Source organism: Panthera uncia (assembly GCF_023721935.1).
Source record: "Panthera uncia isolate 11264 chromosome C1 unlocalized genomic scaffold, Puncia_PCG_1.0 HiC_scaffold_4, whole genome shotgun sequence".
Lineage (NCBI taxonomy): Eukaryota > Metazoa > Chordata > Mammalia > Carnivora > Felidae > Panthera > Panthera uncia.
The window spans coordinates 46,671,855-46,685,679 of NW_026057585.1; positions in this window are offsets into that span (position 1 = coordinate 46,671,855).

Here is a 13,825-nt window from a genome sequence, read left to right on the forward strand (position 1 = left end):
AAATATATATATACACATTTTTTTAAATGTAAAATAGAATACTGATTTTAATCTTGAATGATGTTGTTTGAGCCAGTTTAGATCAAAATACTAATTATATGCACATCTGTTTGTTACGTGGCAGTACAACAAAAAGGAGATGCTAATTTTACAAATTGAACTATATATAACATAAGGAATACATTTGTATTTTGTTAGCAAAATATAAACATAATGCAAATCCTGTGGAGTTCAATCTAGTTGGGAAAAAAGCATGACTTTCGATGCACATATAAAATGAACACATTAATTATTAATGAGTCACTGAATAAGATGTTACAACCAGATAAAAGGACAATCCAAAAAACAGACACATTTATAGATCAAGAATATTGAAATTAATATGCTAATAGAAGCAAAACTGACTTCTTCCAGAGAAAGAAAGAGTAATTCAATTCATCCAATTGAATCTTTAACCAACAGAATTTATTTACATGTCTACAGACAAGAAATATTTTGCCTTCGTATCACTTATCTACAACTTGTAAAATGCAAGTTCAAATGCAATGAAAGGTAGACTCCCACAGAATCAGAATCAGGTCATCTGGAAGGGTGTGCTGTAAATAATGCATGGGTTTCTCACTGCAACACAAATTTTTCCCTAAAATGCTGAGATGTAAAAATCTTTAAAACAGTTGAATTAAATGAATTGCTAATATTTCGAGGTTTGACAACATATCTCCATTGTAATCACACACACACACACACACACACACACACACACAAATATTATCTCTACATCTAATATCCTCTAATTGCTTGTTTTCTTCCTATCCCCCAAGTCATTACCTAACAGCTTGGGACATAGAGAAGGTGAAGTAAACGATTAAACATAACAAGAACCACCTTGGTGCAAGAATCTACCTCGTTGAACAATGAATATATTTTGGATACTGTTAAAAGTAAAGTCATTTGTCATTTGGAAATGACATTTAATTCTTGGGATAACAGGAATTTTACACCAACAACAATAAGAAAAACAAAGTAACAGTTGAGATAGCAATATTTTATCAACCAAATACAATGATAATGGTGAAAACGTTATAAGAAGCTATTGCAAGAGCTGAATGGTCTGCTTCCACTTAATGCTAATGAGCCTGCTCCTCGCACAAATTTTGGTTTGGTAGAAACTACAGGAGGTAGCATGGTTCATTAGGCTTTCAAAGCTTTAAAATGTTAAAGGGGGTGGTTTTCCTCCTGCAATTCAAGTGAATTGCTAAAAGCACTGGGATGTTCCTCAGTGGAACTTTGAATTTGCTAGTTTCTTCATTAATTTTGACCTTTTTTACATTCAAAAAAGTTAACTTTACACTAAACTACAGCAGACTTCTACCTCCTGCAGTTTTGAATTGTGCTTAAACAAGTACTCCAAGCACATGGAATTTCCTGAGAAAATTTGGGGACCGTATTTTTTTAAAGGGATTTATAAAATAGTCTTTGGAGACTATAATATGCTAATAGTAAAGAGCAAGGGTTTCTTCAGTGTTCTAAAGTACCTATCAGAACTCTTACATGGTTTTCTAAACAGATGTAGAGTGTGGTTGCTTTGAACTTGACATCTCCCTACCACTCATTTGACAAGTGACCTGGCAAAAATGTGGTCAATAGCTCATATATGACATACTCCTTAAGAAATTGTTGCCAGAGATTTGAACTGCTTCAAGCTCATGTCTTTCAAAATAGTTCACACACTCACATCCACAAACACAAAATCACATAGCTATCAGTCATCTGGAAAATAAGCCTGCAAGCCAGCCATGTGGTGTTCGGGATGATTCAAAAAGAAGAAGAAATGACAACAGTGCAGCCAACAGTTTCTGTTTAAGTTTTATTTGCTAAGATTTTAGAATAAGTAACATCTTGTGTTTAATTAATCAGAAGATGGCACCTGCTTTAAATGCTGACATGGAGAAAAGCAGATTTTTTTTAAAGATTTGGAATCAAATTTATTTCTGGGGATACGTCTTTCCTGTGGACAGATAGATAACTAGTTTATGCTTTGGGAAGTCTTACTGTCTAATAACTTTAAATGTTGACAAGGAGAAAGACTTTTTTTTTTTTTAATTTGGAAAAACATTTTTTTCCTAGAAATGTATATTTCTAGTTTATAGATAGACCAACTAGCATGTGTGTTCAGAAATTTCTATTCTCTCACAATTCAATGTTAACAATATATTAGAAAGATTCTATGGCTTAACATATGGCAAATGTAGGAGAGAAAATATTTCCTCTGTCAATCAAGGTTCTTCTAACTGAACCAAAAATTAAATTGACATGAGACAGATGAACAAAAGAATTAAAATTTAATTTTGGATGTACAGGGAATCCACAGAGACGTGAAATTCCAAAGACAGTCAGGCAAAATGAGGTTATTTAGGTCAAACTGGACTCAGGAGAAAGGGGTGGAGGTCTGGGACTTTAAAGGGAAAGAAAGCAATTCATAGGAAGAATGGAGTTAAATGTTTGGTAAACAAATGTTTACTGGCCTTTCAGAAGCAAAGGAACTTAGACCTTGATCAAGTAAAGCCTTGCTAGGATCCTCCCAGTCAATCACACCTAGTTCATATTATAATGTAGTTATCTATGGTGGTAGCTCTCTGCCTGGAGCAAGTCCTCTAACTAAAATCTTTTAGGCATTTAGAGGGAAGGTCAAGTTTCTTCCTGAGTCTTTTGTGCCTTGATCAGTTTGCCATAATCTGCATGCCAAAGTGGCACATCTTGAGGTGGCTAGCCCTTGGTCCCTACACAAATATATATTTTTTGTCAAGTAACACAAGAATATAAACAGTGGTCTTCATTTTCTTTTTTGAGGTATATTCTCAAGATAGTTATCACTTCAAGAAGAATCTGCCATCTGTTGATTTCGGATATTTTACAAATCAAATTTAGTTTAGACTGACAAGACAGTTACCTTTGTCAGATAACTTGAAATGTTCATTCGGCATCCATCCATTCATTCATTCACTCATAGGAAAGTGTGATTAGGCAACCTTCAAACAGCCATCTAAAAGGAATTGTCTGGGACAGTTAATCTGGATGCTTAGACGACTATAACTAAACTAGAGAAGAAGGCATCTGTTTCTTGAAGCCTTTCTCTAAGAAGCCAACCTGGTCTGGGGGCGCCTTGGTGGCAGAGTCAGTTAAGTGTCTGACTTCGGCTTAGGTATGATCTCACTCGGTTGATGAGTTCAAGCCCCACTTCAGGCTCTGTGCTAACAGCTCAGAGCCTGGAGCCTCCTTCAGATTCTGTGTCTCTTCCTCTCTCTGCCCCTCCCATGCTCATGCTCTGTCTCTCTCTGTCTCTCAATAATAAATAAACATTAAAAAAAAATTTTTTTTAAAGAAGTCAACCTGGCCTTAAATCTGAAAAAAAGGGAGAAGGAAAAGAAGAGAGGGGAGAGGAGAGGGAGGGAGGAGGGAAGAGGGGGTGAGAGAGAGATGAGAAAGAGACGGGGGGGGGGGGTGAGAGAGAGATGAGAGAGAGACACAGAGAGAGAGAGAGACAGAGAGACAGAGAGAGACAGAGATTAACAGGAAAAATAGTAGGAATATGTCGCCAGAGACTTCTGGTGTGTGTGTGTGTGTGTGTGTGTGTGTGTGTGTGTGTTTATTTCCTGCTACCTGGATCTACCATGAAATAGAAAAATCTCTGCAATGTGACTTCAACTTTTTCCATTTATAATTAGTAAATACAGTGATGTGAATAAAGGTTACTATTCTGTATTTTCCAAGTTGTCATTCCTCTTGTTTCTTTAAAAGTTTAATTTTTGTTCATCTAAAATTAGATTTTGAAAGTGGTATATCATGCCCTTTTCTCAAAAAAAAAAAAGAATATTCCATTTCATCACATAACATAATAAAAGAGAAAACTTCCATTGCTATGTGATAGTTAACAATGAATTCTCCCAGGCAATTGCTGAAATTGCTTAGAAAGAAAAGAAAATCTGAATTTGAATAGGTCATCATTTTATGAATATGCACAATAAAATAAAGACTCAGACCATCTGTGATTGTCAGGTATAAGCTTTTGGTGATGTTTGCACACACACACACACACACACACACACATCCCAAAATCTTTGCGAATTTAACTCTTGATTTCAGGTTACCAGAAACATTGCAGAATGTTTTTCAAATGCAAATAAAAATGTATTTTAAGGGGTCTCAGTGTTTCCTACATCTGTGATATCAGTATATTCATATGTCATACTCTATCAGTCTTGGTTGCAAACAGCAGAAACAGACTGGCTAACTTGAGCAGAAAAGGAATTCATTGGAAGAATCGTGGGTAGCTTTCAGAATGATGGAAAATCTGGAAAACAGAATGACACCAAGACAGGAAATGTAACTGCAAATGCAGCCAATAGGCAATCAAGCACACCACTATGGTCATGCCACAGGTAAGGACACCACATCTATAGACATCTGTCACTTCTATTGGATCTCAGCTCTACTACTGCTACTGTAGGTAATATCTAACTGTTCCCATATCTGTTTCACTTGCTCAAGATCCAAAGTCCTGAGCAGTTGGCCAAACCTAAGTTTATATGCTCAAGAACTAAGCTGCCAGATGCAGGACAATCTACCCTGCCTGAGTTTTAGAAACAGCAGATAGGGTCCTTTCTTCTACTAAGATCTATTCACAGGAGACCTTTCCAAAGAGGTAGAGCATTCAGATACTATTTAACCAAGTGAAAATTGTCCATGACACATACCTGTAAGCAGGTAAGTTTGTAAAAAGTCACACATGGAAAGTCATTATACATTTGCTGTTATGCTAATTTAGTAAAGATTCTCGGGGGTGCCTGGGTGGCTCAGTCTGTTAAGCATCCAACTTCAGCTCAGGTCATGATCTCACAGATCATGAATTCAAGCCCCGTGTCAGGCTCTATGCTGACAGCTCAGAGCCTGGAGCCTGCTTTGGACTCTGTGTTTCCTTCTCTTTCTGCCACTCCTCTGCTCATGTTCTTGTCTCTCTCTCTCTTTCAAAAATAAACATTAAAAAAAAGATTATCTATTTTAACTATAATCTGAGAAAATATTTCCATTATGCCTGCATATTTGGTGTAGGATCTTCTACATCAAAATTATTCAGCTGCTCATTAAAACAAATATAATGAACAATTCATCAGAATTATATTTTATTTGATGTAGTCTTGAAAAGTATAGTGAAGTTGCTATAAATTCTAAAGGTGATTTTCATAAGGACTGGAATTCAATTTGGGAAGATAGATTTTAGATAGATTAAGTAGATAGATGATAGATAGATAGATAGATAGATAAATGATAGATAAAACATGTGCAAGCAATTTCTTTGCCTAAAGTTTCCTCTTTAAAAACAACAATCAAAAGAAACAAAAAGTCTCAGTCACAAAATATTTGTCTGATGTTATTTACAACAGAATTAACATATGAATTTGAACCTATACACTTTTTTCAGTGCGTAGTTCAAGTAAGGGGTTTCTTAAAGATAGTTTGGCATCCATGACAATTATTTGTTTAAAGTGTAGAGAAGCATAAAAGATTTTATATACATATTTAATATCTTAGTCTTAATAGGCATTTTTCTTATACTCAAATTCAATGCCTCAAATAGGATCTTATGTGCGAGCAAGCTGTAAAAGAGCCCTATTAAAAATTAATATCAAAACTAATCATCCTTGGGAAAGCAGCTTCACAGAAGCACCCAGTATTCCAAATCAGATCAACTGTCTCTCTTTTAAATTGAAATTATAGTAATGTTAATTTGAGCACTCATAAACTCCAAGGACATGGAAATTTTCAAAAAGTCTGTCAACTGAATTCCAGATTTCTGTCCCACAGAAAAAAAACTTTACCTAGATTCTGTTATATATAAAAGTATTAAATTCATCATTTGAATAATGTTATAATGAGAAAAAGAAACAATTTTGGTAATCTGAGGGGAAAAAGAAACAAAAAATATAAAAGCATAATAATTAGTTGAATGGCACATTCATGATTAATTATTTTGTAAGGCCTTTATTTCATAATAAAAGGGACAATGCACAACTACATTCCAAGAAGTAGGTGCCATTATTTCCTGAAAGTGCCAGGCTTTAGATCTTGGGAAAAGTGAATGAGGACTCGTATAGTCCTCAACACCCAATAAATCTCCTTTTTGTATTGCCCTACATAATTTAGACTAACTTAAAATAATATTCAGTCAGCACACATTTATTGAGTGAATACTTTTACCAAAACACTGTATTTTTATATAAAGTTGAGGGACTCCCAATGTAATGGGAGAGACAAACATAGAAATAAATGATTAAACACAAATTTTGCAAATGCTGCAACACAATACTACAACACGAATTTTGCAAATACATTAATGAAATGTTCAGGAGCACAAAAAACACAGCAATGAACTGTATGAGGGAGGCAGAAAAGACTTCACAGAAAAGGTAACATTGAAGCTTGATCTCCCAACACGACAGTTTCATGCTAATTGTAAACTCCAATAAATATTTGATAAGTATGAGCTGGAGTCCTCATTTGGAGCAATGTATGTCAAAATACTGAAGTCTACTTTAATTTATGGCCACAACCTTATCACTTGTATCCATCAAATGCAAAGGGGATACTGCCTCCAACTATTTCTTTCCTCTGTCGAATCTATTCCCATCAGGTTTCTGTCCCCATGCTTTGCTATAACTGTGTCATCGATGATCTCCACATTCTAAATCCAAATATAATTTCTCAGCACTCGTTTTACTCAACCTGGTTAATGGATATCTTGCTCCATCTTGAAACATTTTCAGTACTTGGCTTCCATGAGACCATGTTTGCTTCATTTTTCTCCTATAATTCTAGCTATTCCTTTTCAGAGCCTTTGATGGTTCCTCCTTTTCTTCTAAATACCTAAACATAAGAGTGTAGTCCTCAGACTGTTTCTTTTGTCTTGCTACACTTAATCCCGAAGTGATATCATTCAATCTCTGAGTCCTAAGCAGTGTCTATGCCGCTCCATATCTGCATCACCAGCCCAAAAGGCTGCGGTGAACTCAAGGCATATACCCAAGCACATACTCAGTAGTTCCACTTGAAATATCCAGTAAACGTCCCAAGCTTAAATATGTTAAATCTGGTCTCTTCCTATTTCCCTCTAAACTAGCCCCTCCTGCTATCAGCCCCATCTCAGGAAATGGTAATTCCATTCTTTCAGGGCCAAAGGTTTTGCCTCTTCCCTTTCTCTGAGACTCCACATCTGGTCCCTCATTAAATCCTGTCAGCTCTAGCTGCAAAACACACCTAGACTGTGATGACTCCTCCCAATCATGGCCCTGGTCTGAGCCACATCATCTCCTGCCTGGATTTGTGTAATAACCTTCAGAAGGCTCACCTGGATTCTGATCTGGGCTTCTTCACTCTGTTTTCAACACTGGAGCCACAGTAATTCCATAAGATCGGCAGATCTCAATTTCTCCAGGTCACTCAGAGTGGAACCAAAATATTTTTTTTAAGTTTATTTATTTATTTTTGAGACAGACAGAGAGAGTGCAAGTGGAGAAACGGAAGAGAAAGAGGGACAGAGGATCCTAAGCGGGCTCTGCGCTGTCAGCAGAGAGCTCGATGCAGGGCTTGAACTCACAAACTGAACCATGAGATCGTGACCTGAGCTGAAGTCTGACACTTAACCAACTGAGCCAACCAGGTACCCCAGAACCAAAATTTTTGTTATGAATCATAAAGTCTTATGTCACCCAGTATCTCATGATCTTTAAGTCATCATCCCCTCCAACTCTTCCCTTGTATTTATTTGGCTTTGATCTCATTAGCCTCCTTAGGGTTCCTCACACATGTCAGGCATGCTCCCATGTCAGGTATTCACCCCTGCTCTTCCTTCTGTTTGGAATAACTTTCCTGTGTACCAACACGGGTTAGACCATACCTTCCTTTAGGCTTCCTCAAGTGACACCATTTCAGTGAAATCTTACTCTTTCTAAAATTGTAGTTTCCATCCCAATTATACGTATTCTTCTACTTCATTTTATTTTTCTCTTTAGCACTTGTCACTAGCACCATGTAATTTACCCATTTATCTTTTCAGTGTTCTGCCTTTCCCCTCAGACTACATGCCATGATGACAGAGATTGTCATGTTTTGAACACTACTGTGTCTCTAATATTCAGAAGCAGTGCCTGACACATCATAGATGCTCAGTAAATATTTGTTAAATAAATAAACGATCTACCACATAAGGATTCAGGATTACAAAAATCAGTACCAGCACTATTGGTTCACCTGTGTTCTGAGGAAGTTATTTAAAAAGAGTTGTGAATATGTATATTTCTTGCCAAATCAGAGGACCTTTTGAAGGGGAGCAGAAGGGGAGAAGGGGAGCAATACATCAAGGCATGGATCCTTATCCCAAAGTCTCTACTGATTTCTTTCCAGGACAGAATTCCAGCCAGAAAGTTAAGGTAGGGGCAGTTTTGAAGCTGAACCTTAATGAATGCCATCATTCTTGCAATTTCTTTTCTATTTTCTCTAAAGACTTACCCAGTTTTAACACTGGTCAAAGACTCATTTTGTTTGTCCTAATGTTTCTAACTGGAATTATTCATTCTGCTGAAGAATTTGTTAATGTACAAATGGTCAACCTTGTGTGTAATATTGTAATTTTTGCAACCAAATATTCTATTTCTTTCCAGAAACCCATACAAAATGTCTCCATTGGAATATTAGAAAATTAACTCTATTGGCTTCCCATGCCAATAACAGCAGTGTTATTGAAAACAGAATAGTTGTTTAGTTGTTGAGATGGTAACATAATCCAAAATTTTACCATTTCAAACACAATCTCAATTGAATTCAGCAATAAACTATGCTGGATTTCTTAATCTTAAAAAATGCTATTTTCAGTGGGACTTTTAAAAGCTGTCTATTTTTTACTAGTATATATTTTTAGGCACCCTAACTTTTATGTAACAGATAAATGCTGAAATCTCAATGACTTATCTCAGTTGAGATTTATTTCTCATTTATGCACTAACCAAATAGCAGCATGGATGAGTGGGGATATTCTCCTTGCAGATAATCAGGACCCATGTTGATGAATCCTCTGCCATCTTTAAACATAGCTTCAATAGTCAACCCAGTCATTATGTATTTAATGGCAAGGCAAAAGAAGAGAAAGAGTAGGAACATGCAAGAAATTCTTATAGGCTAGACTTAGACATGGAATATATCATATCTACATTCCATCAATTAGCACTCAGACTTCCGGCTTTAACCTAAGTCAAGAAAAGCTGGAAAATGTGTGCCAAGGAGAAAGAGGAAATGGATTTTTGTTAAGTTTAGCTAGTCTCTCCTCATCTTCTCTTTTAGTCACTAAAAGTTTATATTCCTTTTCCTCCCATATACAGAACTCATTCTTCCACTCCCTCAAAGTTTTGCTCAGCCATTGCATCCAGCAAGAAGTCCAGTATCTTCTGGTCATGCAAAACCTCTCCATTAAGTCCAAATATGGCTCTTAAAAGTTGATAACCCTTGTGAATATAAAACAACATACTTCCATTCCCTACTTCCAAACCATACATAGAGCCAAGTACAAAGGTAGTGAAAAATAAGATAACCACAATAAAATCTTCCATTCAGAAAAGAAAAAAAGTGACAGTGGCAAGAATTGATGAAATTCTGCAGAGCAAATATTTTGAAGGGGCCCTACCCAGGAGGATTGGGACATTTCTTGATTAGACTCTGAGTTTAATTTTTTTTTTAACATCTCCCTTCTCTGGTTTTCTCCCCGGCCCTTCCTGCACCCTATGGAAACTTCTTTCTTGATCACTATCACCATACCTGAAGTTGCTGCGGGAGTTTAGGACTTCCTTTGTAGAAGATTTGGAAATCTAATTCCTATTTCAGTAAAAAAGCCATACTCTTAATCTGATCTTTGTCATGGACCCTTGGACCTCCAAAGCTACTTCAATTTTATTTCTTACTTTTAGAAGCACAGTGGCAGGCATCCACTTTTTCATCCCTTTCAACTCCCAAATTTCTGGACTTTCTTCATTCTTTTTGATTTCCTGAGCCAGGCCTCACAGTAGGATAACATCACTTCCATTCACAATCTGTGGGCCAGTGAAACCAGACATCAACCTGGTGGTACCACCCAACTTCAAGAAAAGCTTAGAAATGAAGTCTAGCTGTGGACATAATGCAGAAAGGAAAACCGGTTTGGTTAGTAGCTAGCCAATTTCTGTCATAACTATTAAGTCTGAAGGATTGCTATGATTTGGGGAGTGGATTTTTGTTTTAAGATTTCAAGATAGGGGGGCACCTAGGTGGCTCAGTTGGTTAAGCGTCCTACTTCAGCTCAGGTCATGATCCCATGGTGTGTGAGTTTGAGCCCCATGTTGGGCTCTGTGCTGTCAGTTCAGAGCCTGGAGCTTGCTTTGGATTCTGTGTCTCCCTCTCTCTCTGCCCCTCCCCTACTCATGCTCTGTCTCTCAAAAAATGAATAAATGTTAAAAAATTAAAAAAAAAGATTTCAAGATAGAGATGGCAATGATGATGAGAAAGTCTCAGAACTTCTGTGAAATATATAATGGTTAGGAGAATACTATGTCCTGAGAACTCTTGCTCTAAAATTAATAACTTGATTTCCAAAAGTGAAAAATAACAAATAGTGTAATTTTGAAAAATTAAAAATTCATTCTGCCCTATTTTTTTTTTTTTTTTTGGCATAGGTGTAAAGTCCCGCCCCTTGAACATGCTTCTTGTCCATCTTTCCCACTACACTCTTAGCTCATGAAAGGCAGTTTTTGCTGTTCTAGACCGACATCAATCTTGGTAAATGTTCCAGACTCAGGGAAATAGACGAGGATATAAATAAAGTTTTATGAATTTTTAAGAAATTAACTAATAATTCATAACATCACTGGGATCAACTACGTGCCCTTAATGAGATGTTTAGGCATTCGAAGAAACATGTTTCCTGTGACAATATGAGTTTTTCTTTGTTGAAAGTCCAAAATTATTGAGTTAAATTATCTTTTTAATTTGTGTATGAATTTTTAGTGCATGAAATTTTTTTATGCAGAAATTCCAGGAACAATCTGAGGATGAAGACAGAGTCTGCAGGGTGTTGGTGTCAATTTTATGATGGTCCAAGATAGGTTTTCCCATTTAAGCACCACAGATTGCAGCTCCTAGTAACCTTTAGCTGAAAAGGTGATTCAGGACAGGGATAAAATGTGAGCTTACTGGGAGGCCCCACATACAAATAGTTTATTCCTTATGGCCGAAGATAGAGCCAGGAGCAGGAATCAAAATATTACAAGTCTGTCTCTACACTTCCTTGATGGAGCTTTCCCAGGACAAAACAACAAGTAGAAAGATTTGTTCCTATATCTTTAAAGAATAACTTAGGGAATTTCCTCATTTTAACCTGTGATTATTGTTTTAACCTCTTCATTATTTGTTTTGATATATAATAGGTGACCTAACACAATGGCTTCATTGTGAGCCACTCTCAGGGTTATCATCACCTTGTTATGGGCTGAGAGTTTGTGTCCCCCCCCCCCAAATTCATATGCTGAAATAGTGACACCCAATATTATGGTATTAAAAAGTGAGGCCTTTGGGAGGTGAAGGTCATGAGAAAGGAGCCCTTATGAATGAGATTAGTGCCCTATAACAGAGACCTCGCAGAACTCTGTTGGCTCTTTCAACGTGTGAGCACATAGCAAGAAGACTGCAGTCCATGAACCGGGAAGCAGCTCTAAGCCCACCTTGAATCTGTCAGCACCTTGATGCTGGACTTCTGAGCTCGAGAAATGTGGGAAATAAGTGTTCTTTGTTTAAGCTATGAGTTTATGGCAAATGCCTGCGTTGACTAAGATACATCCACAGGAGTTAGGCTTTTGTTTGTGGATGTTTCCTCAAGGTTTTCTTCTGGAATGTAAGAGGACCCACTTTGGTATTGATGTGAAGACACAGAACTTCTCACACTTCTGCCCTCATGGGAAGCATATATTTTATTTCTCAGTTACTCAGCCAATCATATTTTCTTTTGGTTTTCTCTGAATAACAAAAGACTCAGCATTCTTCATCATATATACTTACAAGTTCTACTAGAACCATTTCAGTAAATTTCCGTCACCACACTACAAATTGGATAAAATATTAAATCATCAATTGAGATGACTAACAGTAATTTTCTGTGCTAAAATGTGAAAAGAAAAAGAAAAAAAAACTGAAGAGTTTTATTTCCCTTTGACTAGCATGTAAGAACTGAAGTTAGGAGTTTTGTGGTTTTTTTTTTTTTTTCCTTCAAGTCATTGAAGCTCAGATTCTATCATCCATTTAATTTTATCCTCATTATGTATTTTATTTTCACAGGTTACCAAAGACTTAATGATTCTAAATATATAGTTCTGACAGCTCAGGACATTTGCAATAAGCATTTTTTCTTCACCTTGATTATGACATAGAAAACCTTTAGAGAATTACACAAAGCTTATACTATTTATTCCATTTTTAATCCATCCTTCCAAATTAATGGTTTCTATTAATTACACAACAAAGACTGAAAAGGGAAAAAATGGAGAGTGCAGTGTTTTTTCACCTAAAGGTGCACTGCTGTAAGAGATGTTAAACAGTTGAGCCTGATTTTAATGAATTCTGAGATAGGTTTTAATTAGGGTTGACATATGAACTGAATAGTTCTACAGTACCCTATACATGAAGGGTTCTTTTTAAAACTAAAACCTAGAATTATTATATGCAATTAGTGTTTTAAGTGAAAAGATATGAGTGGCACATTTTTGGTGCCAGGAGAATACTAATTCAGACCTCATTCCTCACCAGCCTCCAGCTCACACTGGCTGCCGTTTGCTAACTGTATTGCGTTTCACAGGAGACAACACTGAACCATCTAATCAGTAAACAAATGTACAAGAACAACGTATCTGTTGTTATTCTGATGGTAATTTAAGTTCCAGTTAATTTAATTTCTATATATACAGATTTTTGTATTTTGTGTAGTTCCTAAAAATATTCTACATGTGCCTACTGGCAACTCCAACTTAATCTAGAAGATGGTAAGTAGGCTCAATAAGCTCACAGTTTCAGTTAAACTTAATAGACAACGATGCTGCAAATGAGCCAATTGTGTTAACTTTTATGAGAGCACATGACTTGTTAATTAGCCAACAAATAAATGACTCACTTTAAAGAGGAAATTTATCTGGCCTATTGGACAACGAGCTAGAATTCCTGTAACTCCTTTAATTCAATACCAAAGAGACAGAATGAGGTTACTTTAAAATATTGCTCTACCCCACACTTTTAAAAGCATTCAGACAAAAACTCAAAATTGTTTTCAAGGTTGCCTGACAATTTTTTTGTCAGAGAAAATGGAAGCAGTCTGGTTCTTGAAGAGAAACCTATTTTTTATACATAAAACAAATTAACAGCTTGAAAAATTATGTGCAAAAGTATACTGTTGAAGGACTAAAAGACTAGCAGATCCAAAAATATGACCTGGAAGAGTTTCTCGTCCATAGGAAACTACAGTGTAGGTAAATATATTACCAGAAACATCATCATTGGCATTGGCATCAGTACTATCGTGCGTATTATCATAATATGTATTATCATAATACATGCAAGCATTCTTTACAGACATGCCATTTAACTGGCACTATTCGAAAAGAAAGATCCTGTCCAATTGAAATGAATGGTCTCAGTTGGGCTATGGTTGGGATTATTCTGCCTCAGGGGTCAGTGCGCTTTTTCTCTAAAGATTAAAACAGTAAAT